General features: G+C 39.1%; 1 long non-coding RNA gene across 1 annotated transcript; it reads right to left on the bottom strand.

The window, feature by feature from the left end:
- Positions 1-205: 205 nt before the first annotated feature.
- On the bottom strand, positions 206-11,207 carry LOC129839103 (uncharacterized). Its single transcript, XR_008756981.1, has 2 exons — positions 10,649-11,207; positions 206-2,804 (listed from the first exon to the last, which is right to left on the bottom strand). It is a non-coding gene; the product is annotated as an uncharacterized LOC129839103 (long non-coding RNA).
- Between the last annotated feature and the right edge of the window lie 1,507 nt (positions 11,208-12,714).

The raw sequence follows: 12,714 nt of genomic DNA, 5'->3' as shown, positions 1-12,714 counted from the left end.
GAAAAAAGCGACATCTCAACTTTCAACTAAAATTGAAAGTACCGTTGAAGTCGGAAGTTTACATACACCTTAGCCAAATACATTTAAACTCAGTTTTTCACATGTCCTGACATTTAATCCTAGTAGAAATTCCCTGTCTTAGCTCAGTTAGGATCACCACTTTGTTTAAGAATGTGAAATATCAGAATAATAGTCGAGAAAATGATTTATTTCAGCTTTTATTTCTTTCATCAAATTCCTAGTGGGTCAGAAGTTTACATACACTCAATTAGTATTTGGTAGCGTTGCCTTTAAATTGTTTAACTTGGGTCAAACATTTCGGGTGGCGTTCCACAAGCTTCCCACAATAAGTTGGGTGAATTTTGGCCCATTCCTCCTGACAAAGCTGGTGTAACTGAGTCAGGTTTGTAGGCCTCCTTGCTCACAAATGCTATTTTCACTTCTGCCCACACATTTTCTATAGGGTGAGGTCAGGGTTTTGGGATGGCCCCTCAAATACCTTCACTTTGTTGTCCTTAAGCCATTTTGCCACAACTTTGGAAGTATGCTTGTGGTCATTGTCCATTTGGATGAATCATTTGCGACCATGATTTAACTTCTTGACTGATGACTTGAGATGTTGCTTTAATATATCCACATAATTTTCTTCCTCATGATTACATCTATTTTGTGAAGTTCACCAGTCCCTCCTGCAGCAAAGCACCACCACAACATGATGCTGCCACCCCCGTGCTTCACGGTTGGGATAGTGTTCTTCGGCTTGCAAGCCTCCGCCTTTTTCCTCCAAACATAACGATGGTCATTATGGCCAAACAGTTATTTTTTTGTTTCATTAGACCAGAGGACATTTCTCCAAAAAGTACCATCTTTGTCCCCATGTGCAGTTACAAACAATAGTCTGGCTTTTTTAGGGCGGTTTTTGGAGCAATGGCTTCTTCCTTGCTGAGTTGCCTTTCAGGTTATGTTGATATAAGACTAATTTTACTGTGGATACAGATACTTTTGTACCTGTTTCCTCCAGGATCTTCACAAGGTAATTTGCTGTTGTTCTGGGATTGATTTGCACTTTTCGCACCAAAGTACGTTCATCTCTAGGAGACAGACCCACTGGAATTGTGATAGTGAATTATAAGTGAAATAATCTGCTGTAAACAATTGTTGGAAAAATTACTTGTCATGCATAAAGTAGATGTTCTAACCAACTTGCCAAAACTATAGTTTGTTAACAAGAAATTTGTGGAGTTGTTGAAAAACGAGTTTCAATGTGTACATAAACTTCCGACTCCAACTGTAATTGTCGGGCCTAGTCGTCTTTGCAACGTGTTTACAATGACATTTTGCTTGGTGGGAAAAAGTCAAAACAACGTGTTTTAACGTGTCCAAATCAACAGTTGTGATTAATTGAAAACCTAAACATAACATGCTATATACACAAACATCTGCCACAATAATCATATTACTTGTATATTTTTTTAAACAAGCTCATTTTAAACTGCACAAGCACCAAAAACACTGTTGTTTTGACAAGTAGCAATAAATCACTGATATCGATTAGGGGGGAAATTAGGTTGTACGTGCTGTTGAAACTAACACAACTAAACAAAACACATGGAAATGGGAGATATATTTTACCTCACTGGTTAGATGACAACCTGCAAAAGACAGTCAGCTACATTCTGGAGTGATGCATTTAAATGTAGGGGTCACTAAATAAAGGAACACAACACTTATTTGTCATCACTCAACGATATCATGTTGAAATCAATTGTGCCGAGAGGAGGGAGATGAGGTTGCACGTCCTGTTAAAACTAATAGCTCAAAAATCACACGGAATCTGGGAATAATGTGTACATCCCTGGTTAGAGGACAATTTGTATAAAACAAATCGCTACATTCTGAAGTGTTGCATTTTGATTCAAGTGTAACAGCTCTTTTTGTGTTAGTCACATTTTGTTAAATCACATAAATAGTACTCTTTCAATTCAGAGCAAACGTTTAGGGTTCTACATTCTGACAATCATTAAAATACTCCTACTATAATGTTAAAACATTCCACATTGTGACATTAATTCATTGATATCATGAAACAACTCCTTCATGTATGTATTTTCTGATGTTTGATCAGATATCTTTTATCGGAGAATCTCTTGTCATTGATTACAGCTATGAGGTTTCTCTCCTGTGTGTGTTCTCTGGTGTTTAGTCAGATTGCTAGATGTAAAAAAAATTATTCCTACATTGATTACAGCTATAAGGTCGCTCTCCTGTGTGCATTCTCTGGTGCACCTTCAAAGTGTGTGATGTTGAGAAGCTTTTCCCACAATATGAACAATGGTGAAGCTGCTCTCCTGTGTGTGTTCTCTGGTGCACTGTCAAGGAGCTTGACACAGTAAAACTCTTCCCACATTGATCACAGCCATAAGGTTTCTCTCCAGTGTGTGTTCTCTGGTGAGATGTCAGGGTTTTTAGCTGAAAAAAACTCTTCCAACATTGATCACAGCTAAAAGATTTCTCTCCAGTGTGAATTATTTGATGTATTTTAAGTTTTACTGAAGAGTTGAATCTTTTCCCACAGTCAGAGCAGCAGTTAGATTTCCCTCCAGTGTGAATTCTCAGGTGAACTTTTAGTGAATTTGGTCTTGAGAAACGTTTCCCACAATCAGAGCAGCAGAAAGGTTTCTCTCCTCTGGGTCTCTGCTGGTGTTTCTTGATGTGTTCTGATGTGGAGAGACTCTTCTCTGCCTTGTCAGCATCATGATGTTGTTGAGGCTCCCCAGAAGATCCACGATAGTCCCGTCTCTCTCCTGTGTGAACAACAAATTCAGACAGATGGTTAAAGTCCCACCAACAACAGAAATCCACTGTTTATTTGAGGTAAAAGGTGATGCCCAGAGCATACCCATGATGTTGTACAACAATTGACGTCTTTTAAATTATTTGACAATTAAGACAGTCAAGTTAGCAACAATAGTTATATTTAGTCTTGTTTTCACATTAGTAGTAACCAGAAAAAAGTTAATGTTGCTGAAATCCTAAGCAGTGTGCCAGACAACTATTGGTCTCCAATACAGGCCCCTTTCTGTGTTGGCTTAAATTGCAGCATGAGGGCGATGCACAGGCAAGTTGGTTGTAGAAACTCCTCCCTGCTAATGAGGAAACCGCTAGTTATGGATGTAGTTTATCTGCATGGAGCAAAAATGGTGAGCGAAGATTTTAGTTTTTAACAATGTATTCTGAATATTACAGAACACTCTCAGTGCAAGATCAGGAGTGCTACTCAAGGAAACTCACATTAAGTTCTGTGTCTATTCACTAATTCACCACCGTGGGGGAAAACTCAGGGGAGTTCTCATAGGCTGACAGCAAAAATAGCCTCCATTTACAGGTTGAATATAAGTGCATTTCACATTACTTTGGGATTAAAATTGTAAGGCTCGTTTGAATCTCCTGCTTAACTTCTCTAGGGTGTGGGACGGTAGCGTCCCACCTCGTCAACAGCCAGTGAAACTGCAGGGCGCCAAATTCAAAACAACAGAAATCCCATAATTTTAATTCCTCAAACATACAAGTATTTTACACCATTTTAAAGCTACACTTGTTGTAAATCCAGCCAAAGTGTCTGATTTCAAAAAGGTTTTACGACTAAAGCACACCAAACGATTATGCTAGGTATGAGCCAAGTCACAGAAAAAGACAGCCATTTTTCCAGCCAAAGAGAGCAGTAACAAAAAGCAGAAATAGAGATTAAATTAATCACTAACCTTTGATGATCTTCATCAGATGACACTCATAGGACTTCATGTTACAGAATACATCTATGTTTTGTTCGGTAAAGTTCATATTTATATCCAAAAATCTGAGTTTAGGCTCAGATTTGTCTCACTTGGCAAAAAGCCATATTCAAAATAAAATCAAACTTTCATTAAATCACACATGAAAGATACCAAATTAAAGCTACACTGGTTGTGAATCCAGCCAACATGTCAGTATTCAAATAGGCTTTTCTGCAAAAGCATACGATGCTATTATCTGAGTATAGCAAGATTGTAAACAAAGAGAGATACGCATATTTCAACCCTGCAGGCGCGACACAAAAAGCAGAAATAAAAATATAATTCATGCCTTACCTTTGACGAGCTTCTGTTGTTGGCACTCCAATAGGTCCCATAAACATCACAAATGGTCCTTTTGTTCGATTAATTCTGTCGATATATATCCAAAATGTCCATTTATTTGGCGCGTTTGATCCAGAAAAACACAGGTTCCAACTTGCTCAAACGTGACGACAAAATATCTCAAAGGTTACCTGTAAACTTTGCTAAAATATTTCTAACTACTTTTGTAATACAACTTCAGGTATTTTTTAACGTTAATAATCGATAAAATTGAAGACGGGATGATCTGTGTTCAATACAGGATTAAAACCAAATGTAGCATGCCTTCTGGTCATGCGCTTCAATCAAACAGGACACCTGGAGTGACTCGACTTCAAGATGGTCGTATTTCATCGTTACACAAGGGAATAACCTCAACCAATTTCTCAGGACTGTTGACATCCAGTGGAAGCCGTAGGAACTGCAAGCAGTTCGCTTAGCAATCTGGTTTCCCAATGAAAACTCATTGAAAAGAGTACCTCAAAAACAAAAAACAAATCTGAATGGTTTGTCCTCAGGGTTTCGCCTGCTAAATAAGTTCTGTTATACTCACAGACATGATTCAAACAGTTTTAGAAACTTCAGAGTGTTTTCTATCCAAATCTACTAATAATATGCATATCTTATCTTCTGGGGATGAGTAGCTGGCAGTTGAATTTGGGTATGCTTTTCATCCAAACGTGAAAATGCTGCCCCCTACCCTAGAGAAGTTAATATGTTTGTGTTATTGTCGCAAAACAACTGCTTTATACTTAAAAAAACACTTCAACCAGTAAAATGCTCTTTGGCTAGCTTTGCCATCAGCCTGACAATGACGGTTTGAACACTGTGTATGTCAAATTGGCCCATAACTTCACCTAACAATACCATAGACCTACTGTAGGACCCATAACTTCACTAAACAATAACATAGACCTACTGTAGGACCCATAACTTCACCTAACAACAACATAGACCTACTGTAGGACCCATAACTTCACCTAACAACAACATAGACCTACTGTAGGACCCATAACTTCAACTAACAACAACACAGACCTACTGTAAGGACCCATAACTTCACCTAACAATAATATAGACGAGGACTAAAAATAATTTAATATTTCAGGTGAAACATGGAAACTAAAATGTCTTTGTCATGAAATTTCATAACCATATAGCCAGATAATTTTGTGAATAATCCCACTAGGCTACTCTGTAATGTGTTTTCATTCTAAATGTCCTGAATAAAGGAAAATAGCTCTGTGTGTTGTACACTAGCCTATCCATCAAGGAACAGTTCTCTACACATTATGAGCAAAGTATCTCTGTGTGCAAACAGACTAACGAGACCTTACTGTAAATCAAGCAGACAATAACATTATAAACATCAATTTGTTAGGGATGTTGGATCCAACGTGGTGCACGGCATAACTGTCTTTACCAGAGTAATGAATGAAGAAGCCCTTTGGTTGTTTTTGCATGTCGTGATGTTTGTCATTTGACTGTCATTCAGAAAATGATTTCCTGGATCAGCTGATGATAGTTGAACATGTGACTAACAAAACAGCTACAGTATTAGGAAATATGTGTAATTATTGAAGAACCACGTTAATGACAGTATCGATTTGGGTGTTGTCAATAAAGTTAAGGTAACTCTCGGTTAGAACCATTGGATTTAGGAAACTCTGAAATGATTTAGAATTTCTGTGCCCATGAAAACTGTTTCCCAGCGGAACATAAGGAGCCACTAAATGTGACGTAGTTAGAGTGCATTTCAGAGATCTGAATACAAAACACTGTCCCACAGCAAGATCCAGTATTTAAGTTGAAGTTGAAGCCCCGCCTTCCACAGGTGATGAGCGTGAGGCTTGGATTTATTCCTTAAATTTAATACCGCTCTTCACCGACCCAGGAAAGGGCGGGGACAAACAGGTGTTGTACCTCATTTCCCTCCTTCATGGAACAGTAATTATAGTCATAAAGTTACACTCCCTTTCAGTCTGTCAACTTCGGTACAACATACTATGGGAAAATACAATCATTCCCCATGCTGACCCAAACGGTTATTAAATGAAACGGCCCATGGCAGACCACCCAGACCTGACCCCGCAAGATGTGTCAGTTTTGTCAATTAGTTTGTCTTTTGTTTGAAACACTCCTGTCAATGTTGAGTAAGGACGCACACCTGATTACACATATAGAAGTAGGACTAGTCTACCTGTCCTGCGCGCAAATGTAGGCCTATAAATGTGCCCATTTGGGGATGTCTGATAGTATTTCTCATTGTCTTAACGCTGCACCACTAATGAGTTGTGGAGCTTTTCAAATACATTTTTTCTTCACCTCAAACAGCAAGTAAACAAAGTCTAATCAAAATCAATTGCGAATGACAATAGTTCCTCAAAGTATTTTATACAAGATTTCCAGCTCTCGCCCTTTCGATAACCACTCGGCATAAAAGGGAAAAATGTAATGCTCTGATCCAGTGGAAATGTCATAAAATACCTGATTACTTCTTATTCTTTGCACAAATAGCCAACAGCTGTGTCTGTCCAGAACTCACTGAAGCAGGAAACTGAGGGCTTAGAATATTTTATACAATGTTGCAAGCTTGCTATAACTATCAGGAGTTTCAGCTAGACCAAGTTGATAGTTGATTGGTTGCATGCTGTCACAAGGGGCCGACCCAGTTGATTGTATCAACTATGTTTCAAGTTCGTTGTAGACAGGCCATGTGCAGCAAATGTGATTTATAGGATATTTTCTACCTGCAGGGTGCAATGTTTTTATTTGTTGGCTTTATGTAGGCAATTTTTACATAGGTTGGCAATGGCAATAAAAGTTACTTTTAGATTTATATAATTTTCATTTAGATAGAATGTAGATTAATCACAGACAATGATTTTGAGATACTACTATAAATGAAATGAAACTGTTCCATGAAAATGTGCATATGAAAATCATAACTGGCACGCAGATTGGTAAAAATGGTAACATAACTTGGCACTCCAAATGGAAAAGGTTGCCCACCGCTGGTGTAGCCCATTACAGGAAACTTCAGGAGCATAACGGCAGAATTTGTCTCTTCTGGTTAGGTTATCTTGATCTCTGGTTCACTCGAGTCATTTGTGTGTCTTCATTATTTAATCAAACAGCGTTTATTAAAACACATGGGGTGTCTATATATGGAAAAATACATGTTATAACATTTCAACCAATCGTTTGGTAGAAAGAACAGACGACTCTTGGTTGACCAAGATGTACTTTAGATGGGGACACAAGAACATTATTTTGGGGCAACGCAGGAGTCGCTTTGGTAGAAGTCTCTGAATGTCCTTGAGTGACCCAGCCAGAGACCGGACTTGAGCCCGATTTAACATCTCTGGAGAAACCTGAAAATAGCTGTGCAGTGATGTTCTCCATCAACCTGACAGAGCTAGAGAGGATCTGGAGAGAAGGATGGGAGAAACTCCCCAAATGCAGGTGTGCCAAATAAATTTGCTAAATGAAAGGGGGGGGGGAATAATTTAATACATTTTAGAATAAGGCTTTAACGTAACAAAATGTTGAAAAAGTCAAGGGGTCTGAATACTTTCAGAATGCACTGTATACAGCAACAGCTCCCCCATAAGCATTCCTGTCTTTTCTGTAGATGTTATATCCCTGTATTGCTACTGCTGTATCAAAGGAATTATCTAAGTGAGTTTCAGAGATGAACAGTACAGTATATTCAAAAATCAATAGGCAGGCAAGTAAACAAAAACGTTTTTAAATAAAAACTAATCCAGAAAATGTCAAAGCGTATATAACGTCCGTCCAAGAGACTGTCGACCAATCGCGTTCACATTGTCATGCTGTGACATGCAGTTCCTAGGCTAATTCTCACGAAATCCCTTTTTAAAGTCAGGGTATGAGTCGAGAAACATGCCTATTTTCCTTGAAAGTACATAATGTCACGATTGCAAAGCTATACGATATTACAGAGAACAAGTTAATTATCTCACATCTCTGAAAATATTTGTGATGTTGTGCTTCTTGTTCACAGAGGTTAATTCATGCCAATGTTATTTTCTTTAAGCTGTTAATACTAATTGAAAGGAGTTTCCAATATCATAATTTCTTAAAGTATTTCTGATGATAGCAGGTGATAGTGATACACAAGCTAGGTCTATTTGAAACATTGCCATCCCATGACAGCATTTACCAGCCACCAGGTTCATAAGCTTTAAAACCACATAAAAAATATTTAAAACCCAATTCTATTTTTAGCCAAAGTTAAGATATAAATGATTCAAACGGAACAGAAAACATGCTGGTTATTATTTTAGGCTATTTTAGTTTGAGTCAAACAGGTTTGTTATTTTATTTCTGTTTACTAAACAGTTTTCCCCTAATTACTTTTTCTATAATAAGCATGGAGGTTTCCCCTATCAACCAGTCATAGGTACTGGTGACAAAGCGCCTCGTAACCTAGCTGGGAATGGGACAGACAGAACCCTTCTGTGGTAACAGACAGGGGCGATATATAATCAAATCTAATTCCCAGGAATGGGGTTCATATGAACCACAGAGACTGTGTGTGGGAAATTAACATGGCCATGTCCAACCCTACTTGTTCCCTCGACTCCGCTACCAACCACCAATCTCCAACAGGGCCCTTAACCTGTATCACTAGACACCTCATAGTGAGCTACAGGTAGGAATCAGCAATGAATCCCAATAATGAGACTCCTCTGGGAAGGGGTGTCAGCAACATTTAAAAATGTATATATAGTGTTTTATGACAAACAGTTTTTTACAAATCCGTCAAGACACCAACTTAGACTTTACTGTGAAATGCTTTACTTACAAACCCTTAACCAACAGTGCAGTTCAAGAAGAAGAAAAAGTTTACCAAGTAGACTAAAATAAAAAGTAATAATAAAAAGTAACACAATGAGAATAACAATAACGAGGCAATATACAGGGGGCATCGGTACTGAGTCAGTGTGCGGGGGTACAGGCTAGTTGAGGTTAATCTGTACATGAAGGTGGGGGCGTAGTGGCTATGCATAGGTAAAACAACCAGCAAGTAGCAGCAGTGCACAAAGGGGGGGGGGGGGGGGGTCAATGTAAATTGTCCGGTGGTGATTTTATGAATTGTTCAGCAGTCTTATGGCTTGGGGTAGAAGCTGTTGAGGAGGCTTTTGGTCCTAGACTTGGTGCACCGGTACCGCTTACCGTGCGGTAGCAGAGAAAACAGTCTATGACTTGGGTGACTGGAGTCTCTGACAATTTTGTGGGCTTTCCTCTGACACCGCCTATTATATAGATCCTGGATGGTAGGAAGCTTGGCCACAGTGATGTACTGGGCCTTTCGCACTACCCTCTGTAGTGGCTTCACTGTCAGATCCCGAGCAGTTGCCATACCAGGCGGTGATGCAACCGGTCAGGATGCTCTCGATGGTGCAGCTGTATTACCTTTTGAGGATCTGGGGACCCATGCCAAATCTTTTCAGTCTCCTGAGGGGGAAAAGGTTTCGTTGTGCCCTCTTCATGACTGTCTTGGTATATACCCACGTGGGTGATTGAAAGATGAACTGAGGTCCACACGCCAGTCCAGTTGATGGTGGTAATGCACCTTACAGTAGGTTTCCAACCGCCATATAAAGTCCAAAGAAGAAAAATAAGCCTGAAGGAAGGAGAAATGACGAGAAACTAATTTGGTTTACCTTTTGGGGCATCGTGACTGGTTACCTATTACCTATTTTGATGTGATATGAAAGTATTGTGTGAACTTATGTTGATGTGATATGAAAGTACAGCGATTTAGGTTTCTAGAAACGTATCGCAATTGAGAATCGATTCACATTTAGGTGGATTATTTGACTATTTTACCTGCCAGAGCCAGTCTACCTCTGAAAATAGCATACAGTCCTTGGACCTTGAGGAGTAACAGGGGGAAGCAATCAGCAGTAGAAACAATAACAAAGCGTACTCCCTGCCCGTTTCGGTAAAAAGCTGAGGGATGGGGCTGGAGAAATGCAACCATCCATGATATCAACATTCTAGTTTTAACCATGTTTTGAGGATATGCAGTGTTTGTTTATATTTACTGACAAACATTGGAGTAAGTATGTCTTATTTACATTGAAGTGAGTAAAAAAAAGCTTATATTTTCCGTTCTGATGGGGTACGACAGTTGAACTAAGCTCATGAGGCATTTATAAGTGATTTCTTCAAGAAACAGATGGGTACATATCATTAATGTATAAGTCCCAAAATGGATGTAACAACTGCTGATTGCCCCTTTAAGACTACATATTGGGCTAATCTAACAGGAGATATTGAGGACTACAGTATTTCAGGCATTTTCATTAGATGCATTTGATCAATTGTTAACGTTTTGTTGATGGTCCACTCTTGATGTTCTACACGTTACAGTGTAGCTTCAGCCATTCCTACAGAACAACATTAAAGTGTAGAACCCCTTTACTGCATATTGGTTCAACGACTGCAGAGACGGTACTTACTGGTGTTAAACAGATCTCCAACCTCCTCCTCTTCCTCCAATGTGACAGTCATCTCCCCTCCTCTTTCACTCCAAAAACGGCATCCTCCTCTTTCTCCTCGTCTTTTACTGTAACATCCTCCTCTTTCACTCTGAACGCGTCTTCTTTCACTGAAACGTCTTTCTCTTCTTTTTTCATGGTAACAACCTCACTCTCTACTTGTTTTTGTATTGTAACAGCCTCCTCTTCGTCCTCCTCTTTCACGAAAGCTTCTTTATCCGTCCAGCAGATCTTCTCTTCCTTAGCAAGAGGAGCGTAGCTTAGTGAACTCATGGTCGGAGATGTTAGCTAACTAGCATTAGCGACTAGCCTAGTTCTAAGCTAACTTAGCAAACCAGCTAGCTGACAAACAACGTAAATATATAATTAAATGGGCCAACAAGTACATACGACAGAAGTATGTTTAATACACAGCGACTAATATACACCAAAACAGTGTAAAGAGCGTGAATGTTGTAGCAATGTTTGCTAGAAAGCTACGGAGGTGTCTGACTAGCTGTTGTTGTTGAAGGAGCGCCACGTCCACTAGATTATACGTCACACTGGCAGCATCGCCTGAACCTAAAAGAAGCAAATCGTCATCTGCTGACTGGAGTGGGCAACGCAGTTGAGGAACCAAAAGTTTATTTTCATTTATTTCCTAAAAGTTTTATATTATATTAAGTCGTTCAAAGAGAAGCATGTGTTGATAGATTCGTGTTTAATGAGTGAGAGTTTAAAACAAACTTTACACCCACTACACATTTGCATTGAACCATACTTCTGACATGGATCATTTTGAACCCAGAGGCATGTCTTTTATCATAGCCAAAATGTGGTTTATTCAATTCTTGATGACTTTGTCAATCAACTTGTTCTTAATAAATCCAAATCATAGATTAGAGTTTCTGTATCAATATGGACTTTTAACAATTTCAAATCCTTTGAAGTCATTTTGACCCCAGCCAACAGAATCTTCCATAAATAGGACGTTTATTTAAAATCACATTTTCTTGGTCACATACACGTGTTTAGTAGATGTTATTGCGGGTGTAGTGAAATGCTTGTATTTCTAGCTCCGGACAGTGCAGTAATATCTAACAAGAAATCCAGAAATGTCACTTAAATAGAGAAGGGAACTAACAAAGAGTCACTGACAACAACCACAACTAAACTGATGGGGTTTTAGGAGGGGTTCTGAAAGACACTATGGGGTGTCCAATGAAAGTTGACTAGTAACAACAACTGGGACCTAAAAGACACCCACCATGACACCCACTAAATCTGCCCAAGAGGCAAACAAAAGAAAAACCCACACCAAACTTAAAGACAGGAAGCAAACCAAAACGGTAGCTCAACTAAAGGTGTTGACTCTCCACATCTATCAAGACAGACAACTGTAGCACTGGGCCAGACACTTAAATAGAACCTGGACCAGCTCAGGTGAAACACCTTCCCACTAACGAGATGGACAAGCCAGCACAGGTGTAACACATACTAACGAGGTGACACCAATCAGTGCATTATACGTGCTAACGAGCTACACGTGCTAACGAGCTACACGTGCTAACGAGCTACAAGTGCTAACGAGCTATACGAGCTGAAGTCCAACCTCAAAACATAAATGGAAAAACAAAAGCCTGTAACACCTTCCCCCTTAAGAAAAATATCCTATATTTTTGTTGGACAAGTTTGCTCACCCCCAACAGAAAACGTTCACATAATCAACTACAATACTTCTACAATATAAACATAGTGTCTGCTGGCTGTCAACAATTAAAAACAAGAAAAAACAAGTATTTCTAAAAAATAACATACAATCGTATTATTTTTTAAATTATTTTTCTTTCAATAGAATCCTAAAACTAACTAGCTTCTAGAACTCTCCTCCCCTTGGAACGAGACCCCAAAAAACTAGTCTCCAATATGGAAAAACGTGCAGTCAAAATAAATTGTGATCCATGGCAACGCACTGGCTAAACGCAAAACTTGTTGACTGCCCACCCTTGAGACAATCAGCAGCCAACTCCTGCAATGTCCGTAGTAAC

This window comes from Salvelinus fontinalis, chromosome 40, assembly GCF_029448725.1.
Source record: "Salvelinus fontinalis isolate EN_2023a chromosome 40, ASM2944872v1, whole genome shotgun sequence".
In the NCBI taxonomy this organism is placed as follows: Eukaryota; Metazoa; Chordata; class Actinopteri; order Salmoniformes; family Salmonidae; genus Salvelinus; species Salvelinus fontinalis.
This window is presented reverse-complemented; position numbering and strand designations above follow the sequence as displayed.